The following is a 16,887-nucleotide window of genomic DNA, read 5'->3' on the forward strand; positions in this document are numbered from 1 at the left end:
CCTAAAGTACCAAAGGCCTATACTCAAACTTTGCACAACATTTCTAATAGGTTAATCAATTGATTCTAGGATATACTACTGATGAACATGTAGATGAACCTATACTTGGTTTCCTTTCTATTTTTTGCTCAGGCAACCCTCCAGCTACAGTTTTCAATTTTACCCAATTCTTAGCAGACAGAATCCATGATCGATTGATCAGATTTCTAGATGAAAGAGTATTCAAATACTCTTCAATATTGTTCCATATGTTTCTAGATTTCCAATAAGAAAGGTTTATAGTTAACATCCAAAAACTGGACACTAAGGGAAATCCTATATCTGTTATCTTTTGGACACCCTTAATCCAAAAATATTCCACTGATTTCAGCTACAAGGATTTCATTGATTCATTTTTTCACCTAGTGGTTAACATGCTAAGCAGTAGCAATCAACCCAAGGTCAGTGATGAAATAAAGAAAGTTTTACAGTTGTCCAAACACAATATAACAGGAGACTGCTATTTATACCGTAACTACACTGAAGTTAGGGTGTATGGATGTCAACTCACTCCATATAAGATGCCCAAATATCTCCCCATGAGGATATTTGCACTAGAATATATCAAGCAGATCATAAATTCAGATGATGTTAATTTTATATCAGCCAAGAAGAAAACACAATTTAAAATCAAGAACCAGCTTGGTCCTTTTATCTGCGATAATAGGGATACTAGAGAGGAAGTAGAAAGATGCTTACAAGAAATGAAGTTCAATGATAGTTTCAAATGGTAGTATATCCTTTGGGTGTCATAAACAAATTGAGACTCAAGTTTAAATTGAGCCCTTTTATACATGAGTCCAAGCCAGAGATTGAAAGATATGCCAACCAGTTTGAGTGGTTGGAAAACACCTTACTGAATATGGAGGAGCAGATGGATACTAGTTCCATTCTACATACTCCAGCCCTACAGGACAGAAATGAAAAAAGGACTAGAGAAGAAGGTTCTTGCTCAAACAAAGACACAACAGATAACAAATCTGAAATTATGTATAGAAAAAGAAAAAAGTTGAATCCAGTAAATGAGCAAGAAGAAGTAATTGATACAGTTGAGATCATTGATATAGACACTGTAATTAAAGAAAATGCACTTCCATTAGTTTCAAAGGAAACTCATTAGCCTTCAACTTCTAGTGCTCAGATCATCCAGAAGTAGCATAGTGTTGAAGTCTCTTCTTTAAGTGAACCAATGTGCAAAGAAATAGACATCAAAGAACGATACAAATATATTAAGGTCAAAAAGGAAGAAATAAAAGTTGAAATATACTCACAGTACTTGAAGTAGACTCCTCATGGCCATAACATATTACTTTTTGCATTTGATTATAAGACAGGAAAAATGAAAATGACCTTTTTGCAGCCCATAGTACAACATCCTAAGTCATTAGCAGATTACAAAAAGATATATTATGATATTCCTACCAAAGATATTCATCCTATAGACCAAATAGAATTTCATAAGCAAGCTAGAGAAATGCTATACTCAACTATGACCAACAAAGCTATGAGTGTAAAAAAACTACAAAATTCTCTAGAGAACATCAAAGCACAGTTAAAACTAGAGAAGGCATCCTCACAAGCTAAAGATAACATAATTAAATCCCTTGAAGATTTGGTTATTGAAGTGGGATATGATCCAAAGAATGTCAAAGGTGCAGAAGAACTCATTAAGAAAAAGAATGCAGACATTGTTGTTAGGATATTCCGACACATAGGATATAGTTAAGTTCAACTTGGTCTAGTGTAGAGTTAGGTATAGAGTTAGGTAAAGTGTGTTTCTTTACCGTTGTACATTTTGTAACTTACAATCCGACGGTCACGATATGTAGTGATCCGACGGTTCATTCTCTCCTCGGTATTACCGACACTTGATCCGTGGCTTGACACCCGATTGGTCCGTGAGTTCTATTTAAAGCGCATGGAGGGTCATTGTTCGAGTAATCAGTGCATGAGAGAAGCTTATGTAAATTTTCATTCTTTGATTAATAAATTGCCTGTAGTACCCACGTTGAGACAGGCCGTGGACTGTTTCCCTCTTTGAGGGTTTTAACCACGTCAAAAATACTGGTGTATTGATCTGTGATCTGGTTGTGAGCGGTGTCCTTTTGGTATTCTTTCTGAGGAACTTACCCTGTAAATTCCTACATGGTATCAGAGCTATTTGAGGGCCGCGTCCATTGGTGATCCAAATCTGAAGCCGGTAGAACTGCATGCGGCTGTCGTTTCCTAGATCTGCTGTTTCTGACTGCTTTCAGGCCGAGAGGACTGCTCTGTTGCGTTCGGAGCATCTGTTCCAGTGAGAAACCCCTTTCGTTTCACGCGAAAAGGTTTCCGGTAGCCCTAGCTGCGTCATTTTTCAGATCGGGAGGTATACAGTGTTTTTTGCAGTTTACTGTTATTTTCTCTCTACTTATTTCGGTTTCGGTTTATTTAGCCTTTTTTTTTAACCGGATCTATACCTTTCATTTCTGTGTATGCTCTTTGCCCTGCGACTCTATGCGATCTGGGCAAATCAGAAACAGAAAGGAAGGATTTTTCTCATGCGTATGCTCTTTTCCCTACACCTTAGTGTGATCTCGGAAAATCAGAAACATTGAGAAAAATATTTAGTTTTTCGGCTAAAGCTAACTTTGAGATTTTTTTTAAAAAAAAATTCTAGTTTTTTGGCTAAAGCTAACTTCGAGCCGCAAGGTTCGTTTTTCTTTGCATATTCGTGTTGGGTTTTGTGTTTTGTGTTTCGTAGGGAAAAAAGAGCTTTCTCAAGGCAAGCACGCAAACCAAGGCCCCCCCCTCTCCATTTTGTGGGAGCGGTTTTTTTCATTCCCGCACATTCGCGCACTTTGCCGGCAACGTCAACAAATTTTTTTAAAAAGTCATAACTTCTTCATCCGGAAGCCTTTTTCAGAGCCGTTTTTTTTAAAACCGCCTATTTTTTCGAGATCTATCCATTGGAACACTTACTTTCAGCATCTTCAACTTCAGTTTTTTTTTAAAATGGAAAGTCCATGCCAAGTCATTCTTGACAGCACTAACTACTTCCAATGGGTAGCCTACATGGAAGATTTACTTAGAAGTAAAGGTCTCTTCAGAATAGCCACAGACCAAGAGAAGAAACCAAAAGATGAAGACAAGGCTGCAAAATGGGAAAATAGACAAGATCAAGCACGTGGTTTGATAGGGATGTCTATTTCTCCTGATCTTAGATTCCACATTGCAGAACTTGAGACTCCTCATGAAGCATTAGAAAAACTCGCTAAAGTTTTTGGGATTAAAAATGAAATTAGAGCCCATCAACTTGAAAATGAGTTGCTTACTTTGGATCCTAATAATTTTTCTTGCATTGAAGATTTCTTATCCAAATTCAAGACTCTTAGATATCTCTTGGAAGGTGTTAAAGTTAAGAAAGAAGATGGTAACCTTATTTATTCCATCCTTACTAAGTTGGGACCAGTCTACTCTGTATTTGTTTCCACTTTCCATTCTACAAGGGAAGCTTTCATTTGTCAAGGAAAAGACTACAAGGCCCCTTCCTTTGACTCCTTTTGTGATTCCTTAATAAGAGAACAAGAAAAACTCTTACACCTTGGTCTTCTTAATCTTGGAAACTCTTCCACGAAAGCATTAGCCGCCCAGCAGCAACCAAATTCAAAGAATCCTAAGAAGTCATATCCTCAAAAGAATGGTCCTAAACCAACTCAGCCTCAAAATGAAAGATCATTTCAGCAAAATGATAAGACCAATAAAAACAAATGGAAGAAGACTGATAGACATTGTAACTTTTGTAATCGAGATGGCCACTTAGAATCTAAATGCTTCAAGAAGATGGAAGCCTTGGAAGCCGCAATGAAGAAACATAACATCCATGTGGAGCCTACTTCAACTTCAACTTCCGGAATGGCACTTTCTGCATGTCGTTGTCAATCATCTCAGTCTGGTTATGCATTAAATGTATCTTCTTCTTCTTCTCATTCTCATGAGTGGCTCATTGATTCTGGAGCCTCTTATCACATGGCCAAAAACCAAGCCATGTTTTCTTCTTTAAATGATTGTAACACCAAAAATATATATGTTGGTGATGATAGATCTCTTAATGTTGTAGGGACTGGAACTGTTCATCTAGACAATGGTCAGTTTAATGATGTATTATGTGTTCCAACCTTATCCTGCAACCTTCTATCTGTCTATCAGATAACTCATTCAGGTGAAGGTAAAATTGTTGAATTTTCACCTCATGATGTTGTAATCAAGGATCTAAAAGATCCTAAACAGATTCTAGCTACTGGTCTTGCTAATGATTCCACAAGGTTGTATAAGTTTCACAACTTTGGGTCATCAAATCTTCCCTCAGTATTTGTTGCTCATAATGATGAAGTGAGCAAACTTTGGCATGAGCGATTTGGTCACTTAAACTATCGCTCCCTTCAGCATCTATGTAAAGAAAATATGGTGACAGGTCTTCCTATGGTATCTTGCAGAGATGGTGTTTGTTCCGGATGTGTACTCGGAAAACATCATCGGGACAGTTTTGACAAACGTGCCTCTTGGCACGCCTCAGCCCCTTTACAGCTTGTGCACAGTGATTTATGTGGTCCTCTTCCTGTTGCTTCATTCTCTGGCTGCAAGTACTTCTTAACTTTCATTGATGATTTCTCCAGACGCACTTGGGTATACTTCTTAAAACTCAAGAGCGAAGTATTTAACACATTTTTGGCCTTCAAAGCCTTTGTTGAAAAACAATCTGGACATCAAATTCTTAAGCTAAGAACTGATAATGGTGGAGAATATGTTAAAAACACATTCATCAACTTTTTGCACCGAAAATGGAATTCAAATGCAACATACTGTTCCATACACTCCACAACAAAATGGTGTAGCTGAAAGGAAAAATCGCACCTTAAAGGAAATGGCTAATTGTATGCTGCAATCTAAAGGACTCAGTCTTAGTTTTTGGGCCGAAGCAATTAATTGTGCAAATTATATAATCAATCGCACTCCTACTAAGGTTATAGAGAATATCACTCCAGAAGAAGCTTGGAGTTACATTAAACCAGATGTAAGTCACTTTCGTGTGTTTGGAAGTGAAGCATGGGCCCATATTCCAGATGAAAAGCATAAAGCTTTAGAACCTAAGAGTGAGAAATGTACTTTTGTTGGATATTCTGAAGATGTAAAAGGTTATAGACTTATTCCATTTAAGTCCAAAAATGTTATCATTAGAAGAGATGTAAAATTTGATGAAAATAAATCGGCCTGCGAGCCTAGTCCGGCGGATGTGCCACCTCTTCCTATCTCTTCTACTTTTGAAAACATTTCTTCTTCAGATGATGAAATCGAGGATGATAATCCTCCCCCACCTTCTCAGGATCCTCAACTTCCAAGATGGGTCCGTGCTACTCGGGATGCAGCAGGTGATCTTGCCGGTGATCCTACAGATCAGCGACGTACACGTTCTCAGTTTGAAGAGCCTCTTCTTTACTCGCTCAAGCTCCAGTAAATCATGATCCTGACACTTTTGCAGAAGCTTCAGGCCATCCACATTGGGAAGCAGCTATGAATGAAGAATATCATTCATTGATGACAAATGATACATGGGATCTTGTTCCTCTACCAAAGGGATGCAAACTTGTTAGATGTAAATGGGTTTACAGAACCAAGTATGGACTAGATGGGAAAGTTGATAAACATAAAGCTCGTCTCATTGCTAAGGGCTTTTCATAGGTTGAAGGCATTGACTACACTGAAACCTTCTCCCCTGTTGCCAAAATGAACTCTATCCGCCTTGTTCTTTCCCTTGCTGCCTCTTTAAAATGGGAAGTCCATCAGATGGATGTTAAATCTGCCTTCTTGCATGGGGACTTGCAGGAAGAAATCTATATGGAACAACCCATTGGCTTCATACAAACAGACTCCAGCCTTGTTTGTCGACTTAAGAAATCCCTTTATGGCCTCAAGCAAGCTCCTCAGGCTTGGTATGCCAAAATGGATAGCTTTCTTTTAGAATCTGGCTTTTCTAGGTGTCATTCTGACAATACTGTCTACACCAAGAAAGTGGGCAACTCTCTTATCATCCTTGTGCTTTATGTTGATGATCTTATTCTTACTGGTAGTGATCCCAACCTTATAAACCATGTGAAGTCCAGCCTTAAAAAGAAATTTGAAATGACAGACTTAGGACACTTACACTATTTTCTCGGTCTTCAAGTCTTGCAATCCAAGGAGGGTATTTTCCTTTCCCAGTCCAAGTATGCTTGTGATATTCTTCGTCATTTTCACATGGAAGACTGTAAGCCAGCCCCTTCTCCCTTTCAGTCTGGAGTCAAACTTTCAGTCTCTTGTACTTCTCCTGAAGTTGATGCTACCTTATACCGTCAACTTGTAGGAAAACTCTTGTATTTAACCCATACTCGTCCTGATATTTCCTTTGTTGTTGGCCTTGTTGCTCGTTTTATGCAAAACCCCCGTGAAAGTCATTGGAAAGCAGCTAAAAGAATACTTCGTTATGTTCGAGGTACAGTACAGTTTGGGATTCATTACAGTGCCAAAGCAGCTCCTCTGTTAGTTGGTTTCACTGATTCTGATTGGGCTGGTGACCCTGATGATCGGAAGTCTACTGCCAGTTATGTCTTCACTCTTGGTTCAGGACCTATTACATGGGCTTGTAAGAAACAGGCTGCCATTTCTATTTCGTCAGTAGAAGCAGAGTATCGTGGTGTCGTGGAAGCTAGTAAGGAAGCCTTGTGGCTTCGTCAGATCCTATCAGAGTTTGGCTTTGAGCAGCAGCATCCAACCGCACTTTGGTGTGATAATCAAAGTGCCATTCAGCTATGCAAAGATCCAGTCCAGCATCAGCGCAGCAAACACATTGAACTACACATGCACTTCATCAGAAAGCTCATTCATGACCATGTTCTTGAAGTGCAATATTGTCCAACAGATGATCAGGTTGCAGACATCTTCACAAAGGCTCTCACAGAGGCGAAGTTCACTAAACTTCGACATATGCTTGGAGTTCAGGAAGTTGTCACTAAGGGGGGATAGGCTCTAGTGCCTCCTTCCTTCTCCTATTGTGTCATATTTGTAAATCCTTCAATCCTATCCCAAGTTGTTCTTAAGGGGGATGTTAGGATATTCCGACACATAGGATATAGTTAAGTTCAACTTGGTCTAGTGTAGAGTTAGGTATAGAGTTAGGTAAAGTGTGTTTCTTTACCGTTGTACATTTTGTAACTTACAATCCGACGGTCACGATATGTAGTGATCCGACGGTTCATTCTCTCCTCGGTATTACCGACACTTGATCCATGGCTTGACACCCGATTGGTCCGTGAGTTCTATTTAAAGCGCATGGAGGGTCATTGTTCGGGTAATCAGTGCATGAGAGAAGCTTATGTAAATTTTCATTCTTTGATTAATAAATTGCCTGTAGTACCCACGTTGGGACAGGCCGTGGACTGTTTCCCTCTTTGAGGGTTTTAACCACGTCAAAAATACTGGTGTATTGATCTGTGATCTGGTTGTGAGCGGTGTCCTTTTGGTATTCTTTCTGAGGAACTTACCTTGTAAATTCCTACAATTGTTGCATTGAAGAAGCAGCTAAAATTGCCTCCTACTGAACATCCACAGACCAAGGAAGTTCTAGAGAATCAAAATTTTTAAAAAATGAGATGATGAAATTCATTCTTCAGTTAATTGCTCAATTAATAGAAATGGAAAATGAGATGGATAAGTTAGTGCAAGATAAAAAGGCGAACATGGAATCAATCCCTGTCACTACTATTCCCATAGTTACTACAGCAGTTCCTTCTACTTTAGCAGCTTTAGTGGCCACAGTAGTTCCAATAGCTATAATACTTTCCACTACATCAGCAACTACATCAGTTACAGAATCATCTACAGTTGTAGCTCATCCTAGTGATGAAGCAGGTAAATTAATCAACGCTATGCAGGATATGTCCATCCAAACAAATGAAATAAATAGACTTAAAGATCAAATAAAAAGTCGAGAAGATGAAAATAAGTTGGCACAAATCATGCATTAAAATGAAACACAGAAGTCAAACAGATTGACTGAGACAATACAGAAGTTAGAGAAAGAATTGACACTGAAAGAACCACTTACCCAAGCAAAGCAGCAGTTGTGGGCCAATATCATTAACTCTGCTAATGATATTTGGCCATCCATCCAAGTCATCTTTGAGCAGAAGGATTTAATCAAGGAAGCAACTAAAGCTATTCAAAAAGTTAAGGAAGAACCTGGTAAGAAGACATAGTTGGCCAATGAAATCATTAAGTTTCTTAATTCCAAGAACAAACAGGAATTGGAAGAGATTGGCATAAGTGACGGGACTGAAACAATTCTAGAAGTGAAAAAGGTGATTTCTAAGAGCAACTTGATGGTACAACTTCAGGAGAAATTCCAAAAAATGGAGCTAGCAATAGCCAGGTTTATGGTCAAATTTGATGTTTTGAGGCAGAAAAGCCTATCTAATCCATTGGTCATTAATGACAAGTTTATGAGGCATGAAGACTATGATAATAAAATCATAGAAGTGGCAAAGGAACAAGCAAAAAATTTAGCCATGAAAGGAATTCCAACAGGAAAAGTTCTCTATCAGACTTTTGAGAATCTCTTTTACCTCCAGCATGAGGTAAAATATCTCTTTATCAACAAACCTACATTTGCAAAATACACAGAGGCTAATGAAATCTTCAGAAGAATGGTAAATATTAAATTACCAGATGCAGAGTCTTGGGAAAAGTTGAATGATTTACTGTGAAAATGAAAGGTAAAACAGTGAAAATAGAGTAGTCAAGAGCAGTCAAGGTAAAATAGTAAAGAGTAACATATCAATTAAGTTAAAGAGTATCATATGAAAGACAGAGTTTAAAAGTCAAAGGTAGAGTAAAGGGACAACCAGCATAAAGCAAAACAACAAAAGAGATAAAGCAACAAAATATCAATGAAAGCAAACAGCAAAGCCAAATAAACAGGGACAACTTGCATTAGTTAGATAGTTGTCTCTATCTTCTTGCATGAAGATATTTCATTTTAGTTTAATAATTCCTAAATCAATTTTAGGATATTTTGTAATAGTTTTTGTATAAATACTTCATAATTCTAAGTATTGAAGGGTGGATTGTTGAACCTTTCTATGGTTGTATTGATCTGAAACCTAAGGGTTTATTGTAACATTTTCAAGTCAGCGGACTAGACTGAGTAATAAAGGCATTGCATTACAGGATTCATGTGTTGGGCCACTTCAGTGAAGTATCTTTCATTTGTTAAATTGTTATTTTCTTAAGTATTTCACATACTTACATGTTTTCCAAATTTGGATGTAATAACTGGAATATTATTACATAATTTGTTTAAGTACACTTTGTCTTGAACAATTATTCATTTTGATGTTTTCTTTTGATAGCTAGAGTAGGGAATTCTTAATTGCTCCCTAGTTTTGATTGGCCTCTTTCATTTCCCTCATTACCCGATTTGAGAAATCCTTAACTTCTTCTTGACCCTGATTCAAAACCACTTCATCCTTTAGCCTAAAAGATCTAAATTTTCTCAACTACCTTGCCCTATGGACACTTCCTTTAGAACTTGATTTAGTCCTGTTTTCTTGACACATTGACTCCATAGCCTAATGGAAAATAGACAGTGTTCTATCCATCTAAGTCAGTAATTCCACCAACAAATCAAATCAAAACCAAATCAAGCTCACATAACTAGCCTAAAATCAATTAACTCAACAAAGTTAAACCATTAAGAGAGAGCCATCTCTGAGCATTAGGAAGGCTAGATCCTGATCTCAAAAGTAGGTTTGTGGTTACCTCTATTATGTCCTTAAACACAACATAACAACCCTAGGGAAATTTTGGAGTGATAACATAGCGGCAACCGTACTCGGGAAATCAGTCCTCAATTTAATAAACCTTAAAGGAAATCATAATTCTCATCTTTTCACCTTAAGGCCATTTTAGGGTTGTCAAAAAGCTTCATTAAAAAATAAAAAATTTAAAATTTTGGCTTCCAAAAGAACATACTATACCAGGGCACATCCAGATTCAAATCCTGCTATAATTGTTTATAATCCCGACAGAATCTTAAGAAAAAACAATAAAGTAGAAAGTCAAGAAAGCATTAGTCAGCTAATCAAAGCAAATTCACTTCCTAAAGAGTTATCAAACATAGATGATTTTTAATTTGATTTATCATTTGAGCATTCTTTGTTTCATGCCAAATCTAAAAATTCAGTCCATGATACTGTAATAGACCTACTTTTATTCAATTTATTGAATCAAAGAATAATACTATACATCCTGACTTAGATCAACATGTTCTAGACACTTTTGACAAACTTGATGCTTTAACCTCAACTTTGATAAGGTACATAGACGAAGCCTATTTTCAATAGTCAATTGAATTAGCTGCCCTAATTGCTGCTACTCCTAAGCCTTCTACCATTCCCTTAGACTCTGTATATTCATCTTTTTTTAGTACCACCTCATCTATTATTTCCACTACGCTTCATTCCATAGAATCGTTCATCAGCCCAGAGTTTTATTTCCATCTCCAAATACTTCAAGTTCATCTTCTAGCACTTCTGCTACATTTTCTAGCACTTCAAGCTCATTTGCAGGCACTTCAAATTCATCTTCAAGCACTACCACTTTACCTGCTAGCCAAGCTAGAATCTTAGCCATGGCTACTAGATATGCTCCTTTAACCTTACCAGCTCAAGTACATGCCATGCCCCAAGACTACCAGAGTAAAATCTTTCAGTTTGATGGTACTAGTCAATATACTACACAACAACATGTAAATAAAATGAATGATTATTTTGATTTACATGAAATTGATAAAGAAGATGTACAGATGAGATTATTTGCACAAACACTAGCAGGAGATGTCAAGAAATGGTTTAAAGCTTTACCTACTAGTCATATTTCTGATTTAACTATTTTCCATAGCTTGTTTGTCAATAGATGGGAAAGAAAGAAAAATCCTTTACAAATATTGTGTGAATATGAAAACATTAGAAGAGCTCCTAATGAATCTGTTCAAGAGTACTAGATTTAACAGTATTTATAATGCAATCCCTGTAAATATCAAACCTCCACCAAACTTGGCACTAATCAAATTTCCTGATGGTTTTGACACTAATATGTCTTACCAACTAAGAGAAATAAACCCTACAACTTTAGAATAGATGCAGAGTGATGTAGTTAGTGTAGAAGCTAACTTGTTGGCTAAGATAGCTAGAATGAGGAATGACAGGAGAGTTACCATTAAGGAACAACCATCCACTTCAGATGTTAAGATAGATAGTTTGGCTAAATGTTTAGAAAATATAATGGATAAATTAGAGAATATGGAAAGAAAACCTCAGTGGGAAAATCAACAAGGACCTCAAATCACAAACCCTGACTTTACGAACAATCCTAATATTGGAAAATCAAAAGAAGGTACACCCAATCAACAAATTAGGCCACCTTTCCAGGAAAATTATGCTGAAGGTTCACAACAGCTTGAAGAAGACCAAGACACCCATATAAACTTGATGGGAGTAAACAATGAAGATGCCATTTTTCTTACCCAGGAAGAATAGGAATTGTACATGTTACAACAATTACAATTAGAATCTGGAGAGTCCCTTGACTACAAACAAGGGTATGAATCTCCTATCTATGAAGTTCACAAACAATATAGCCTTAGAAGCAAAAATAACACAGAATTTCCTACTAAGAAATCATTCCAAACCCAAACTAAGAAAATAGCATAAGCTCCTGTGACCAAAATTCTACAAATTCTACCTAGAGGAACTCAGGAGGCTTCTAGCCTAAAAATTATAGACATAACTTCAGCTGAAACTGAAACTTCAATTGCTACTCAAACTATTCCAAACAAGAAAATTGAAAGCAAAACTATTGATACACAAACTGAATTACCAAGTGTTGGTAAAGAAGACAAAAACACACAAACCCAAATTGCTAAAGATGAAATCATTCAACTATGCAAAACTCAAATGCCATTCAATATCAAAATTGAGATAGCCAAATTAAAAATACCAGTTCCTTTAACGGAGCTGGTGAAAAATGAATCATACAAAGCACAAATTACTGAAACACTTGACATAGGTGAAGGTGAATATGTTGTAAACCTTAATGATGATCAACCTGAGTTATTGTTTGGTCCAGAAGTGAATGGAAAACATCAACAATGGGGTATTCCTCAATTCTACATAAACGTTCATGATAAAATCATACATAATGCTATGTTAGATTCAGGAGCATCTCATAACCTAATGCCTAAAGCAATCATGGAAAGATTAAACTTAGACATCACTATACCCTACAAGGACTTGTTTTCCTTTTATTCTAGTCAAGTCAAATGCCTAAGCTTGATAAAAGATCTGTGTGTAACTCTAGTCCAATGTCCAGTAAAAAGTATTGTTATGGACATAGTAGTTGTTTATATTACACCTAAATATGGTATGTTGTTATCTCACTCATGGGGGAGAAAAATTACAAGGATCTCTGTAGTTAGACATGTCATATGCTACCATTTATGTATTTGGACAACAAAGAAAGATTTATAGAGAAACCTTCATGAAATACATGGTAAGTAGTTCAGAAAGACCGCAGAATTACCCTATTTATTCCATGCATTATGATCTAGACTCATTTATCGTGTATAATTTAGAAAATGGAAAAAATGAAATCACAACTTTAGAAGAAAAACATAAAGAACCTGACAGCGATAATATATTTCATGAATCTAGGTGGCACCTAGATTTTGATGGTTCAGTGAATAGATTAGGAGCAGGCGCAAGAGTTTGGATTCATAACATGGAAAATAATCATTCTAAAGGTCATGTCTTCATATTAAACTTCAAATGCACTAACAACGTGGCAAAGTATGAAGCTTTAATCTTAGGATTGCAAATTGTAAGAAACCTTGGAGCCAAGAGAGTTTCTATCTTGGGAGAGTTGGAATTGATCATAAAAAAAAAATTAAAGGAGAGTATTCTGTGAATAATCCTAGACTTAGCCAATACAGAGAAACTGTTCTAGATCTGATTAAAGAACTTCTTGAAATTGATTTTGCCATTATTCCTAGGAAACAAAACATGCAAGCTCACAGCTTGGCTACTTTTTCTAGCACTTGCAGATTACCTTTTCAACCCAATCACCAGTACAATGCAAAGGTAAGACACGGGCTTGTTATACTTGATAATCTGAAATATTGGTAGATCTTTCACAAGATTCTCAAATCTATAATTTTATGAATGTTGAGGGAGAATTCCAAAACTGTAACATAGATACTGATTGTACAGTAGATGACATCATAAATAGTGAGATAGATATAAATGTTGTAGATGTAAATAAACCCAATAAATTCACTAAAGTAGAAATAGATAACTTTGTAATATACCTAGGGGGATAATATGGGGTACAAAGGGAGGTACCCAAGGGAATAATGTAATAATGGGATGGGCCATAGTAATAAATAAGGTGGTTAACCCATATCATGTAAGGGACCACAAGTAGTAAGTAATAGTGTATGGGCTCGTGGTATTAGATAGATGGTATTGAGGGAACCATGGTAATGACCCATGGTATTGTATGTATGAGGCCTATATAGAGGCTAGAGACTCCCCGTTGACAGGTGTCAAGGAATTATTGTATGAACAGGCATATGGCTTGTGGAATGTTCTCCTTCCTTAAGGAGTGAATGTATGGTGTTGCCCTACCTTAAGGGTTTTGATCAATAAAGAAGCATTTTTATATATTCAAATCTTGTTATTCTTGGTGATTATTACAGTTATTGGGTATATTGGTATCTTCTCATATATTTGCAGGCTAGATCTATAAGGGTTTTGATCAATAAGGAAGCATTTCTATCTATTCAAATCTTGTTATTTCTTGGGTTTATTTATATTATCTTATATTTTTGGATTAGATCTATAACAAGTGGTATCATAGCACTTTCTTGGGCAAAAGTGGATAATTTTTTAATTTTTTGCAGGAGCTTTCTAGGGCGGTGAGTTTGCAGATCAGATTTGTACATTTTGGGGAAAAATATACAAAATCTAATTGCAGATCTGGATTCTTTGTGAAAAAATACCCAATTTCAAAAAAAAAAAATTGGCCAAATCAAAGTTCGGATGAAGGAGATATCACTGATCTAAAAATCAGTGGTGTTACAGACATTTTTTCGGGGCAGCGAGTTTGCAGCGCAGATCTATACGTTTTGGGGCAAAATCTGCAAAATCTAATTGCAGATCTGGATTGTTTGTGAAAAAATACCCAAATTCAAAAAAGAAAATCAGTCGAATCGGAGTCCGGATGAGGGAGATATCGCTGATTTGAAATCAGCTATTTTTTCAGAAATGTTGTGACGGTGGGATAGTTGCAGCACAGATCTGAAATTCCAATGCTTGGATCGGGATTTCTATCACATGGGAAGATGCATAATGGTTTTTCCCTTTCTGAAAATAGGTCAGAATAGGGATTCTGAGCAATATTGACTTAACTATGAAAATTTCAAGTTTTCACCAAGTGATTTTTTTTCAAACCCCTCTTCATGGCTTCTAGCAAGCAATATTTTACAGGGAAAGATAATGGTCTTACTATTGAAGAAATCATAAAAAATATTAAGAAAAACCATCCGAAATATTGGAGAAATTTCCTATGGATTTATTCGAAAGAAGAGGTTTCCATATGATGGAACTCAATTGAAATCAAGCAGTTGATCAAACTTTCAGATGTAGAATTTGAAAGAGTCCTTTTAGAAAAATGGTCTCAAGCTAGAAAAAAGGAGAATGAGACACGTAAGGGGTTATTTTCTACTGGTGTCTCCTTATTGCAAGTTCATGGATTGATTCAGAACGAGAAGATCGTTGTGTCTATAAATCCTAGTTGCAAGCAAAATCTCATAAATGTCAACTTGGAAAAAAAATTACAAGTGCCAGCAAAACACATTGAAAACACACAGGTTGATGATGAGGATGTTCAAGTTTATAAGGATTTGAAGCTTTCTATGGATAAGTATGTGTTGCATGGTGATTTTTATACTTCAGATATGGATAACATGGATGTTGTTTTGGGATATCCTTGGATGGAATCCGTGGGTACTATCAATATTAATGTGCAGAAGAAATTCTTGAAGCTCTGGTATAAAAAGAAGAAAATTACATTGCAGGATATTTCCATTAAGACCCAAGCAGAGACTATGGAGGCAGAAGCACAAATCTCTAATGACACTTACACATCAAATGATGAGTAGTTGATGGTCGACAATCAAACACAAACAGAGGCTGAAGCAGAAAAGGTTACAGGTGTTGACACATCAGATGAGGGCTCAGTGGTTGAAGTAATATTGGAAGATAAGACACCACAGCAGGCACCACAACATGCACCAGATAACAGTCAGGCTCCAGTAAGGGGTGAATTAAAGAAAAAGACACCGTGGGTTAAAACTTCAACATATCATCACCCACATCACCCCGCGAGAAAACAACCAACAAGATGGCAACCAATTATCCACAAGGACAACAACCCCTGAATGACAGATAGAGAGGAGCGAAGATACACCTACTACACATCAACATAGAAGAGCTACCAAGGTCAACTTCCATCTCAAGTGAGCGAGGAACCAGCGAGATCGAGGGTTCACCTTTCTCTTGGATGGCTAGATGCATGTGCGTGGTCCCAATGGACTACTCTTTTCAGTAGATCTTATTATTTGTGTTTTCCCATGTTTCGAGGAAGAAACATGTTAAGGGGGGTGGAATGTAATATACCTAGGGGGGATAATATGGGGTACAAAGAGAGGTACCCAAGGGAATAATGTAATAATAGGATGGGCCATAGTAATAAATAAGGTGGTTAACTCGTATCATGTAAGGGACCACAAGTAGTTAGTAATAATATAATGGGCCCATGGTATTAGATAGATGGTATTGAGGGAACCATGGTAATGACCCATGGTATTGTATGTATGAGGCCTATATAGAGGCTAGAGACTCCCCGTTGAGAGGTGTCAAGGATTATTGTATGAACAAGCATATGGCTTGTGGAGTGTTCTCCTTCCTTAAGGAGTGAACGTATGGTGTTGCCCTACCTTAAGGGTTTTGATCAATAAAGAAGCATTTCTATCTATTCAAATCTTGTTATTTCTTGGGTTTATTTATATTATCTTATATTTTTGGATCAGATCTATAACAAACTTAGAAAAAGTAGAAATACAAGAAATAGTCAATGATGGTTCTGAGATTTTAAACCTTAAAAATAACTTTTTTCCTAAGGGATTATCCCCATTAGAAGATTTGTTTGATTCAAATGATGTAGCTAGAAAACCAAAAATGGAGCCTTTAAGATCAAACATAGAAGAATGTAATATAGGAACAGAAGAAAAACCTAAGCTTATTAAATTATCCAAAGCATTACCTCCAACTGAAAAGCTAAAATACATAAGTTTGTTTAAAGAATTTCAAGATGTCTTTGCCTGGAGTTATGAAGACCTCAAATCTTATGACACCAGAATTATTCAACATAAAATACCCATCAAAGAAGATCAGAAACCCTTTAAACAAAAGCTTAGGAGGATTAATCCAGTTCTTGTGTCATTGATTGAAAAAGAAGTAAAAAGGATGTATGAGGCACAAATCATAGCACCAATTAGATATTAAGATTGGATTTTTAAATTAGTTCCCACTAAGAAAAAGACAAGGGAAATCAGACTCTATGTTGATTTCCAAAACTTAAACAAAGTGTCACTAAAAGATAACTATACTCTCCCCAAAATGGACCATATTTTACAGAGGGTGGTAGGATCATCTATAA

This window comes from Pinus tabuliformis, chromosome 7, assembly GCF_031772625.1.
Source record: "Pinus tabuliformis cultivar Carrire ecotype Pingquan chromosome 7, CPIR1, whole genome shotgun sequence".
Classification (NCBI taxonomy): Eukaryota; Viridiplantae; Streptophyta; class Pinopsida; order Pinales; family Pinaceae; genus Pinus; species Pinus tabuliformis.